General features: G+C 30.9%; 1 non-coding gene across 1 annotated transcript; it reads left to right on the top strand.

Annotated features, from left to right (window-relative positions):
* Positions 1-13,481: 13,481 nt before the first annotated feature.
* On the top strand, positions 13,482-13,625 carry LOC121215214 (small nucleolar RNA snoR83). The gene has a single exon (XR_005910943.1). It is a non-coding gene; the product is annotated as a small nucleolar RNA snoR83 (small nucleolar RNA).
* The last annotated feature ends 7 nt before the right edge of the window (positions 13,626-13,632 follow it).

The raw sequence follows: 13,632 nt of genomic DNA, 5'->3' as shown, positions 1-13,632 counted from the left end.
GACACATACATACCATTAGTTTGGTAAAGTTGGATATTAAAAAAAAAAATCTTGACAATCTCATTATAGATTTTGATAGTGCTTGTTATTTGGATACAATGTCTAGAACTATCAATAATCTCTCCCTGACCCATAAATTGGAAGATAATACACTTTAACGTACTCAAACTTACGTCCTCTTATATTGACAAGAATGTCCATATCAATCGAACTAAAACTCAATCGACGTATTTTATTATATTCTTTCAATCTGTTATAATATAAATGGATATAAATCAACATGTATCTATACAAAATTTAAATAATATTATTATATTTTCAAATTGATAAATAAAGTATGGATTAATACTAAAATATACCCAAGCATAAGTTTAGTAGCCCTAGAAGTTTGGGTTTGCTTTGCTTCTTTCTCTCCTTTCTTGTTCTTAGGCAATTTCTTCTTTGCCTTGTAAAATAAAGCCAAATGGATAACACTTTTGGACTTAAATGCAATGTTTTAAAAATTGAACCGGTCCAATAATAATTAATAAATTTAAGAATTTAAAAAATATTTTAAAAAAATAAAAATCTGTTCAATTATTATTTTTATCTTGATTTTTATTTTTTACCAATTCTAAACAAGTCACTCAATGATCAATCTAATCTCTTTATTTAAATTGATATACTAATCGATTTGATCCGAATCTGACAAAACTGCTCGAAAATTAAATGATAAGCCACACTTAACCTTCAAGGAAAAAAGAGAGATGGTGTATAGTTTCAATTTCACATATCTTGTTCTTCAGTTCTCATTTGTATTATTTATGTTCAAGTTGTTATAATTATAATTATACATTTTTTTTATGAGAAATAAGATAATGGTAATTTTGTAAATTTATGAGAAAAAAGGGGTGTTTTAAATGGAGAGTTGGAGACTCGTCGGTCATAAGAAGCAGCAACAGTGAAGCGAAAAGTAAGCGAGTAGTGAATCTGGTAACAGCTGCGCCTGCCTTCCGTGGACCGGTTTTTGGGGTGACACGTGGCTACAATATACTGGCAGCCGCAATTTCAAAATTATGTTCAGGCCACGTCATAAAATAGATGCTTGACGTCACGTCCTCTGTAACGCTCCCCCACTTCTTGGGCTTTCCTTTTCTCTTTTCGGCCTATCTATGAAACTATAGAATTTTTAAATAGATTGATTTTAATCGATTTATTTAATTTTTTTATAAATTATAATTTTTCATTTTTGAAAAAAATTAATTATTAAATATAATAAAAATTAAACAGAAAATAAATTTTATAAATATTTACGGCTTTTTTATAAATAAAAAAAGAAAAAAAATCATTCATTAGGGCTATCTTCAATCCATATAGTACCACCCGTAATATTCAATGCAAACTTAGCAAGTTTATGGGCAGCAACCAGCAAGGTTCCCATCTCTTTTAATAAGGACCAAGAAATTTCTCTGAACTTTAAAAAATATATATATATATTTTTGATCCTTGAAAACAAGCCATCTATTTTGAAAACGTATTAACCGCGGAAAGTGATATATGAACTTCGTTTCTCTTAATTGTCACTTTTATTCAATTCATATTATTGAGTTTACATGCAATCATTAAGGGTTATGTCAAGCTAACAATGAGACAGATTTGACATACATAATTAGGGTTCAAATAATTTGGAATTAAATTTTAACTTTTTGTCTACTAATTACAACATTATTTATCATTGAGTTATTCCACTAAAGTACTAGGATTGAACTCTCCCTTAATATATATCATTACGAAAGCAACTTAACAAGTGTTTGTTCAATGATCTTGTAATAAGAATGTTACCCTCATAGAATATCATTAATTTATTTGGGTTAAATCCGCTCTCCCAATATGATCCTATTTTATATCATGGTAATCATTACATCTTCCTTCGTGAAAAAGCCAATTACTAACAAAAACCGTGGTCTCGTTACTGTCGAAACCATTTTTAATTTGGTTTTTGAAAAATGGGGATCGACTTTGAAAATAAAATGAGAGTCGCCACCGATATTTTATGACTCCCATTTTATTGTGGTGTGATCGGATCACCTTGAAAATAATTTTAGGTCTGCGAATTTTGAGAAAACAAGTTCGGGAGTCGATTACGCACGAGGAAGGGTTAGCACCCTCGTGACGCCTAAAATTGGTACCGAATTGATTGTTTAATGTCTTAATGTCGAAATTTTGAAAAGATTTTAAAATACAATCCTTTGAAAATAAAATTTGAGAAATCGAATTGGAAAATAAGACCTACCCATTTTAATAAATTGTCGCACTCAGTGAGTTAGAGTGCAACGATTCAATCTTCGAAGTTAGATTCGTCCTTTTAAATTTTAAAAATTCATACGTTTTGAGAATGATATTTTGTTATTTGGGTCAATCGAGAAATCAAAACCCAGTAAGTTAGGGTTCAAATTTCTTAAAATTTCTAAACACTAAATATTGCCTTTATTTTAAAATCGAGATAACAAAATGTCATATCCAGTAAGTTAGGATCCAACATCTTGAAATCTTAAATGCTTTATTTTAAAATTGTATGGTTTAAATAAAATAAACACTTGGATACCTAAATTCGTCGAGAAAAATTGAAGCCCAGTGAGTTAGAACGCAATTCCCTCGAGATCAATGAACACCAAGCTTTTTTGGAAATTAAGAAATAAAGCGATTGTAATGTTTTAATAGAATGCAATTATTACAAAAGGAACATGTAAGATGAAAGATGAAAATCAAATGAAACTTAAGCTAGAAGTAATTAAACAAACGATAGACAAATACATATATTGACTTTAATCATATCATACAAGTTTTGATATTAATAAATAAAGAACCCATAAAGAGAATAAAATAAATAAGGTTAAAAAAAACAAAATGTTTATGTAAAAAACTATATAAAAAAGGGAGACTAATTCGTAGCTAATGCCATGTTTTATATACATATATGTAAATACTAAACATATTGTCATATAAATTATACATATATATATATACAAAAGAGTCATATAATATTACTATGAAAGTAAGATTTAAAATATATTTTAAAATACATCATTCAAAAATGTAAAGTATCAAATAAAAATATCAAGAACAATGAAACCAATAATAATATCAAATTTGAAAATAAAGTATACAATAGAAATTTTGAAATAGTATTTAATAAATTTAAAACATATTAAAAATAATAATTTGAAAGAATTTAGGTATTATTTCTAAAAAAAATCGGAAATAATATTAAGCTGAATATTAAAATAATATTAGAAACAATAAATATAAAAAATTGATTTATTTATGAACTTTCGAAATCAAAATTAAATGTGAAAAGCATTTTTTGAAATTAAAAACAATAATCAATAAATTTTAAATCGAAGCTTAAATAAAATTGGAATAATAATAGAAGAAAACAAGATTAAATAAAAAAACAATGAACTCCAAATATTAGTGCATAATGAATTTAAAACATAAAATACAAGCTAAAATAATAATTTACTACGTTTTAAACCAAAATAAATTTAAACACTATTAAAAATAAATATAGTATTAAGTTTTAAGATGGAAATATGATTAATTTGTGTTTAAAATATTATTGAATTAAAAAAAAACCTAATCCGTACTAAAATGAAATCCATTTCAATCTTGAAGGGCTCAATCAGTAATTTCACGCAAACCTTGGAATAACAACAATCAAATGTAAAACAGCACCGTTTGATTTTGGACTAAAATGAACATAGAATAAAATATATGGTATAAATTAAAAATACTGACAAAAATCAGATTGAAATCATACAAAACAAATTAGGGCCTATAGCGCAAAAATCCCATCGGACCCAAAACGCGCGAGTCACAGCCACCTCTGGGTCGGGTCATCGGGTATGGGCCAATACGGCGCCGTTTTGAAGCCACTGATCAGACTCCAAACGACGCCGTTTCATACATCACATAAGGGCCAAAAATAAAACCCTAATCTGATAGCCACCATTTCATTTTTTCAAAACGAAAAGAAAAATAAAAGAAAAATAAAAGAAACATAAAAAAAACAGAGAGCTCAAATGCTCTCGTCTTGCGCCGCTCCGACGATTCGTCTCTTCCAGAGGCCATCAATCTCCGATTCAACTCCGATGACTGCGGAGAGAAGACAGAAATTCGGCCTCAAGGTAACTTCTCTGCCTTCTAATCTCTATTTTTATTCTTTTATTCGAAAATGAATCCAACTAACACAGAAAAGAAAACCAAAAAAGAAAAGGGAAAAAGAAAACAAAAGAAGCAAAAGAAAGATCAAAATCACCTTTAGAATTCTCTTCATCTGAATCTTTTTGTTTTTTTATTTCTTAAACTGTGTCTGAATACAAAGGGGTTTTTTTCGGTTTTTATATCCTCATTTGATTAAGAACCGAAAAAAATAAAAAAAAATCAACAAATAAAAAAATCCTCATTGGCTCGCTCTCTACTGTGTTTCATTTGCGTGTCCTTCTTATAGGTACGGCACATGGGGGCGCAGACGTAGCGTGTACGGAGGCGGCCGTACGGAGGTGTGCGTGGCTGGGGCAGCAACGGTCGCTGAAGCAGACTAGGGTTTCTTTGTTTGCACCTTAGCCGGGCTAGGCTAATTGGATTTAGGTTAGGCTTGGGCTAAGGGTTTTGGGCTTAGGCTGATTGGGCTAATTGGGGTTGTAACAACCCAGTTTTGACCCTAATCGGAATAGTAGTTTCGGGACCATAAATTTGAGTCAGAAAAATATTTTAATATTATTTTTAGTGTCTATTATAGGTTAAGTTATAGGTGTGAAAAATTCGTGTGGAAATTTAATCGTTTGAATGTTCAATTCGATAAAAAGGGTTTAATTGCGTAAAATGAAAATTTAGGGGTTAAATCTAAAAAATACCTAATTGTTGTCTTTTAAAAATGGGGGTCTTAAATGACAATTAGACCATTTAAATGTTAGTGGGTGGCTATGGACAACTATATCCTTATGTTATATGAAATATAAATTATTTATTAAAGGTTAATAAGGTAAATAAATAAAATACTAATATATGTTAATTAAAAACAAAGAAAAATTCAATTGTTATCATCCTTGTTTAGCCGAAACTAGAGAAAAGAAAGAAGAGAAAAACACAAGCATAGGTTTGGCCATACTCAAGCTTGATTTAAGGTTCGTTTTAGCTCGGTTTTTGATAATTTTTACGTTTTTGAGATCGTTGCTTTGAATACTTCAAAACCCATGTCTTAATTTTGTGAATTGTTGATGATTTTGAAATGTGCCATTGATGAATGCTTGAACTTTGTGATAGTTGATGATGAAAAATGAAAGAAATGTGATAGATTAACATGTTTTGTCTTTGAATTTTTAGTGAATTTGAGAAATTAGAGCTAAATGGTGAAAAAAAATTTTGAGGGATTAAAATGTGAAATAAATGAAATATGTGGACTTGTATGAAGACAAGGAACATTCGGCCCTAGCTTAGTGTAGGCAAATTTTGTGTATTTTGTGTTTTGTGCAAAAAAGACTAAATTGCAAAAAGTGTAAAATGTCAAGGGCAAAATGGTAATTTGCCCATTTATGTATTTTTGGACTTAATTGAATGTTTTGATGAATAAAAGGGTTAAATTTGATTATGTTTAGATCAAGAAACGAAGAAAACAGATTTGGATCAGGGGAAAATGAAAGTAATTGAATAATCGATCGTATCCGCTGATATCCGAGGTAAGTCTACTAGCTACTAAATGGAACTAAATTAGTATATATATGTGTGTATGAATCTATATTGAATTATTGTTGATCTATAATCAAGCATACTGTAACACCCCTTACCCAATACCGTTGCCGGAGTCGAGCATGAGGCATTACTTGACTTAACTTAAAAGTTCGGGGCATAAAAATTTACTTTCAAATTTAATTTCATCATTCATAATAAAGCTGTCCACCTGCTCAGTAGTCACTAAAATAATTATAATTTAAGCTACGAAACTCTAAATTTAGATCTGTAAATTTTCTCTGAAACTAGACTCGTATATCTATTCACCATAAATTAATTTTTGGTTTAGCCAATTAGTACAGTTTATTAGTTGAAGTCTCCCCTATTTCACTGATCGACTATCCTGATCACTCATCACTAAAATTTAATTATCTCTTATTACAGACTTCATATGGTGCTTAAACTTATTTCTACTGAAATAGATTCATTAAGGAATCTATACATATAAATTATAACTCATAATTCCTTCTGTACAATTTTTAATGAATTTCTAAAGTCAGAACAGGGGACTTCAAAAACATTCTTGCCCTGTTTCACTAAAATTCAAATATCTAAAAGTATATAATTCTTTTGCTTACTCCACTTCTTCCATGTGAAATTAGACTCTTTCAGCTTTGATTTAATATCTCACTCAACTTCTAATTCTATTTCCACTATTTTTGGTGATTTTTCAAAGTTACATCAATGCTGCTGTCCCTGCTCCATTGCAATTTTTAAAAAAATTCAATATAACCCCTTTATAATTGTCTAACCTTCCCTGCAAATTTCAAATCACAACCAATTCCAGTATTTCATCTACTTCATTTAAATACTAATGAAGTTCAACCAATCAACCATTTCAAACTAAAAACATGTATATATTTCGATATCTACCACAACCATAACATTCAAATTTACTTTGCATACTTAGTCATTCATTCTATTACTTTTTACTTCAATTCCCTATACATGCCATATAAATCCAAAAAGTTGCTTAACATAATCTACCGGAGTATATCTGGATAGTGTGATTCTTGATGTAGATCCGATCTTCCGAATGTATAAATACGTTAATCTACAAAAACAATAAACACACACATGTAAGCTTATAGAAAAGCTTAATAAGTTCATAGGCATAAAACATAAATCTTACCAAACACTTGTACACTTATACAATATACACCATTACTAAATTTACCTGTCAACCACAATCTTTGGTGAGTTCCTTGGTATAAACTCACTACTACTTATTCTTTTACCATAATTCCTTTGGGCCCATTTGTCACTTACCATCCTTGATCAAAATTAAGGAACGGTTACGGAAAATTGAGTACTTCACTTTCACTTTGCCATAGTATAACTATGGTCTTACGTATGATCATTTATCATTTGTCCCTGATCAGATAAGTGTAGCTAAGCTACCACTTATCACTTTGTCACTTGATCAGATAAGTATAGCACTTATCACTTTTTCACTTGATCAGATAAGTATAACACTTATCACTTTTTCACTTGATCAGATAAGTGTAGCTAAAGCTACCACTTATCACTTTGTCTCTTGATCAGATAAGTGTAGCACTTATCACTTTTTCACTTGATCAGATAAGTGTAGCTAAAGCTACCACTTATCATTTTATCTCTTGATCAGAAGTACTCAAATCCGGCGTTCCGCTTAATTTGATCATTTATTCGATTTTCGCAATTTTATTTTACTCTCTTTTCAACACTAAATACATTTCATCATACATTATATAATTCATGAAATTAACATTTAATCATTAAATTTCAGCCATATGAACTTACCTGATTTGATTTGCAGAATTTGTAAAAGTTCAGGGACTAATCAACTACTTTTTCTTTTCCTCGGCTTGCTTCGGGTTCTCGATCTAAAATACAAATTTATTCATTCATCAGCATATAATTCTATTCTAATCCATTTCACAATTTATGCCCTTAAATTTTCGAAATTACACTTTTACCCCAAACTTTACAGTTTTTACAATTTGGTACCTACTCAATTAACCTCTCAATTGATCTAATTTTTCTCAATCAACACCTTTTCCAACTATTTTAGACTACTACATAGCCTTTAATATTCAAAACCGCAACACCAAACCCTAATTCCCAACTTTTTCACAATTAGGTCCCTAAAATCAATTTCTATCAAAATTACTTTAATAGAATCATCATATAACAAAATAAAAGCTTTAATTCCATGCTTATTCATCATAAAAATTCAGTACTCATCAATGGTAACTTTCAAATCAGCCATAAGATCAATAACTAATGAAACAATTAGTTGGACCTAATTGTAAAATTAGAAGAAATAATCAAGAATTAAACTTACATGATTCAAATATATGAAAAATCAGCTTGGAGGGACTCTTCAATGGCGTTTTTTGGCTGATAATTATGAAGAATTGGCTAGAAACTCTTTTAATTGAGATTTTTATTTGTTAACTTTTACAAAATTTCCAATTTTACCCTTATTACATCACTTTTCCAGATTTTTCCTGCCCAACCGTCCAGCCCATATATTTTGGGCCTAATTGACTTTTAAATCCCTCCTTTTTAATCACTTAAGCTACTTAATCACAATTTAACAAATTTTACACTATTTTCAATTTAGTCTTTTTTAGTTAATTGACTATCCAAACGTTAAAATTTTCTAACGAAACTTTAATACCAACTCAATGACACTCTAAAAATATTTCTAAAAATACTTATGGCTCGGTTTAAAATCTTTGAGGTCTCGATACCTCGTTTTCAATTTTAATTATTTTAATATTTATTCCTAGTACACTATTCACTATTTCAAAAATTTTCCCAACTTCACATTTACTTATTCTCACTAAATTAATAATATTTTATACTCATTCGTCAGATTTAGTGATCTCGAATCACCATTCCGACATCACTGAAAATTCAGGCCATTACACATACTTTGGTTGAATAGACTTGAAATATGGATAGTAATTGTGTATAAGCTATATTCGGCTATAAGGATATATGTTTATATAAGTTTTGATAATAAATATAATGAAGAATAGTACATAGATATATGTATATACATTGTTTAAATATTTCAATATATATATATGTTTATGACTTATTTGAAAATAGTTGGTGATATGGGGATTATAAATGCAAAATAAGATTCGAGAATAAGTATATGTAAAATTATGTATAATTTTTTAAGTTTGAAAAAAAAAGTATGTATATTGTATATGCATAAGAAATTTCGAATGGGTGTTTCTATATGAATTGATGCATATATGTTTATATTCGAATAGGTATTTAATAAAATTCAATGTTAAGTGTTAAGTATATATATTTAAATATATATACATATATGGATTGCATCAAATGTATACTTATATATATATATTTAGTTAGGTTCGAATAAGTGTATTTAGGTATGTAAAGTTTTGTATTAAATTTAGTTAAGTAGTAATGTATATGAATATATATGTGCGCATACAATTTATAGATGTTTGAATTGAATTGAAGATAGAATTTTATAAATTCTCTTATGTTTGAATATGATTTTTTTTTACAATTATGTGATTACTTTAAAGAATTACTTGAGGAGTATTTCGTATATGTGAAATTGAAATGTTCAGGTTTAAAACCTAGCAAGCTTAAGGCTGGTGAAATAATTCAGACTTTAAGTCTAGCATGCTAAGTGCCGGTGATCTGAATTAGGTTATAAACCTAGCAGGCTAAGTGTCAGTGATCTGAATCAGGTTATAAACCTAGCAGGCTAAGTGCCGGTGATCTGAATCAGGTTATAAACCTAGCAGGCTAAGTGCCGGTGATCTGAATCAGGCTATAAGCCTAGCAGGCTAAGTGTCGGTGATCTGAATCAGGTTATAAACCTAGCAGGCTAAGTGCTAGTGATCTGAATCAGGTTATAAACCTAGCAAGCTAAGTGCCGGTGATCTGAATCAGGCTATAAGCCTAGCAGGCTAATTGCCGGTGAATATGTTAAATTAAGTGATTATATGCATTTGATATATATATATAAATGATTTTGGGTTATATGTAATGGATAAGTATATGAACATTTGTTTATATGTATTTGATGAGCATATAAACGTTTGGATCTTTGTGTTTAGTAAGTAGGCACATATATTGGTTGTTATGAAAATTGTTGAATATACAAGTATGCATTCAGCACATGTGGATTAGAAGTATAGATGTGCATTTGGCTCATGTAGTTGATAAGTAAAAATATAAGCTTTTGACATATGTATTTGAAAGATCATAGATATGCATTCGATGGAATGCAAATGATAAGTATATTAGAAATCAGTATATGCAATTAATGATTATGTCTGTAACTTGATTATAAGCATATAATGTTTATACATATGTTCGTTTATATGTATTTGAGATATGCTATAAACTTACTAAGCTATAAAAGCTTACTTTGATTATTTTTGTCCATTTGTTTTATAGATAAAAACCAAGCTGCAGACTCGGGGATCGTTAGCGAAGATCATCACTCTATCTACTGTCTCGGTATTAAAATGTTTAAATTTTAACTTATGGCATGTATAGGCTAGATAATATTTTGGGAGTCGTACTTTAATGTACTGTATATATATAATTAATAGCCATATGAAACTAGCTTATTTTTCTTATGGTTTAACTGAACTGAAATGTTATGTTTTGTTATAAAAGGTTAAAGTAAAATTTATAAATATACTTACTTCATATTTGACTAATTTAACATAGATGTAAAATTCTTGAATTCTACTGAATGTCTGTGTTAAGTTGCGTTTTATCCGGTAACGCTTCGTAACCCTAATTTATCGACGTATACGGGTTAGGGGTGTTACTGGGGTTAAATTTGGTTGGGCCACTTGGGCCTATGTATTTGGACTGTTATTTTATTTGTGCAACGGGTCGGGCAAATATTGGTTATTACAGTTACTTTTCCAAATATCATACAATGTCAATGAGAGGATATCATTTAGCTTTTATAGGGTTATGAATTCCACTATTATAAATGAAGCTATGTCATGCATAAGTCGTATATCCAACGCGTCAGGTTTTGGCTCTTTAACTATTTGAACTCCAACTTTTAATACATAAAATTATACTAGTCATGCACACATAATTACTTACTCAAGATTAGAGGTGTCCATGGACAGGGCGGCCTGGCCCGGCCTGACGGTCTGCCCGAAATATGAGAGGGTTCAGGTAAAAATATAGGCCCGAAATATGGGTTTGGGCAAAAAAAGATGCCCGTTTAGAAAACAGGCCAAGCCTCGGGCACCACTTTTTTGGCCCGGGCCTAGCCCGAATATAATAAATATATATTTTAATTTTTTTAATTTTAAAATATTTTTAAAATACTTTTTTTTTATTTTTAAAATAAATTTTTGGTGTTTATTAAAAAAAGGGCCGGGCTTAAGAATTTTTTCCTGGGTCGGGCTTGGACAAAATTTTAGGCCCATATTTTGGGCTGGGTCGAGCCTGGGCCTAGTACACGGGCCAAAATTTTTTTTGGGCCTGGCCCGGCCCATGAACACCTCTACTCAAGATTAAGCTAATTCACACTATAATTGCACAAGTGAATTAATCCATAAACGAATCTAGTATTAATTTGATTTGGGTCTTGTCCGATGTGTTGTTAATCTAGACAATCACATCTATATCTCTATCTTTTAGGAGTAAACCACTCCAATACCCCAAGATAATGATCTCTCTATTTGGACTTGATAAACGACATAATAGTTATTTAATCGTCTTGCTCAATTTCAATTCATCAGACTATGCACCTTATAGATTACCTACTAATAGAAGTTGTCTTTTCGCATTATGATCTGACCGCATAATGCAACTAAGTATTAGTTATACATTAGGTAATTAATGAGCTAATACTTTCTCACATTTTGCTTTGCGTGCAAAAATCGTTAAGGACATATGCAAACGATATAAACTACACATAGGTGTCACGGGGCTAGAACTTTTGTCTGGCAAACCGCACAGTTTTAGGCGATTTCTTGGGTTTAAATCTGCTTAAGTCAACCTTACTCTCGGAAAATGAGAATTCTTGTAGAACTTCTCTAAGGCACCAATGCAAAGCGGAAGCAAACTCTGAAAAAGAAAAAGCTACAAACAAACAAAGAAAGCTTCAAAAAGATAGTGCACATCAAGTGGTTCAGTAAATGCTCTCAAATATTTCTTTAACTCAGAAAGAATGAAGTGATTACAAATGAAGGAGGAGACACCTATTTATAGTTGAGCTCCCCTAGATCTAACGGTACAAATCAAATTACATCAATGGCTGAAATTAGTTCCCATCTACAGCAAGGAAGTTCTAAGGGATTTAAATTCTATAAGTGTTTATCCTTTAGAATTTACAAGAATTATCTTGATAAAATACAATTTATCGAAGTGTTTCAGTTTAACCAGGATTCAAGTAGATGGGGCTTAAGTCTCTTCCAAGTGATGGACCAGTTTTGATTGGCTGGATGACCCCAAAAGAACAGAAAAGGTTTGGAATATGCGCACCAGTTTGGGCTCACCCTGTGTGTAACACCCCTAACCCGTATCCTTCGTCGGAATAGGGTTATGAAAGGTTACGAAGCATAACTGTAAAAACATAACTTAAAAAATTCATTTCTAAACATTACCATAATCATAGCATAATCCATTCATACACATGCATATCGTCCCTTATTCGAGCCATCGGGGCCTTAAAAATGCTTTAGAAACGATTCGGGACTAAATTGGAAACATTTGAAACATTGAGGGAAAAGTTAGAAAAATTGGGTTGCAGGGGTCACACGGCTGTGTAACAATCGAAGTAGGGACACATGGTCGTGTCCCAACCCGTGTCTGTGTAACTCTCTGACTTGGGTCACACGGCCCAGCCACACACCAGTGTGCCAGGCCGTGTAACTGTCTGACTTGCAACCTTTAAAACCTACAAGGCTCACACGTTTGTGTGTCAGGTCGTACGGATTGCAAGACGAAAGGTCTAGCCCCGTGACACTAGTTGTGGCTTGGCAAACTAACATCCATGCATGTAGTATTGGAATTAAGGGCAGAATGATTGAGAATATTATCAAGAAGAAACCCATATAAGTTCATTGGGAACAAAAACCGATTCTAAACGATATTTATTTCCTAAACAAATTGATGGAGGTTGTTTGGAGGTATGATGATCATGATGCTACTCTTAGATGGACAGTAAGTAAAGCTAAGGAGAGATTAAAAGCTTTGTAATTCTTTATTTATGTTCTCTTGATTTTTGTTTCCTGTGCTTTGATTCAATATAAAAAAGAGAGAAGAGAGAAAAGAGAAAGATGGAAGTAAGAAGAAAGAAAAGGAAAGAAAAACAAAATATTTAACCCCTCTTTTAAGTTTTTAAAAAATTAACCACATGTCAAGACATAATTGGTTGAGAATTACTACAATTGACAAAAAAGTATTTTAAATACCTAAGTGAAAAAGGTGTTATAATTCAAGGACTAATTTTGCATTTAAGCCAAAACAATAAAGTGGAGATCTAGGGTTTTGGACGACTACCCCAAGTTCACACTATAAAAATCAACATAACCCACAACAACTCTCCAACCAAAGCCGAAACTGTGAAAACGTAAGTCCTGTTTCTTTCTCCATTTTTTTTTATCTTCATTCATTAGCTTCGTTTTTTCTGCAGAAAATCTTCATGTTTTTGGTCCTTTTTAGTTGAATAATAAGAGATGGCCTTCATAATCCCAAATTAGCTAAAGATAAAAAGGTGCTTATTTGATTCATGGGAGGCCAAAATCAAATACCAAAATCTGGGGGTTTCGCTGATGGCGCCTTTTCTTTAATTTTTAATCAAAGGTGTTTATTAGTAACCTCTTCAGACATTATCCTTGT

Source organism: Gossypium hirsutum, chromosome D02 (assembly GCF_007990345.1).
Source record: "Gossypium hirsutum isolate 1008001.06 chromosome D02, Gossypium_hirsutum_v2.1, whole genome shotgun sequence".
Taxonomy (NCBI): Eukaryota; Viridiplantae; Streptophyta; class Magnoliopsida; order Malvales; family Malvaceae; genus Gossypium; species Gossypium hirsutum.
The sequence above is the reverse complement of the archived record's forward strand: the minus strand, read 5'-3'. Positions and strand labels throughout refer to the sequence as shown.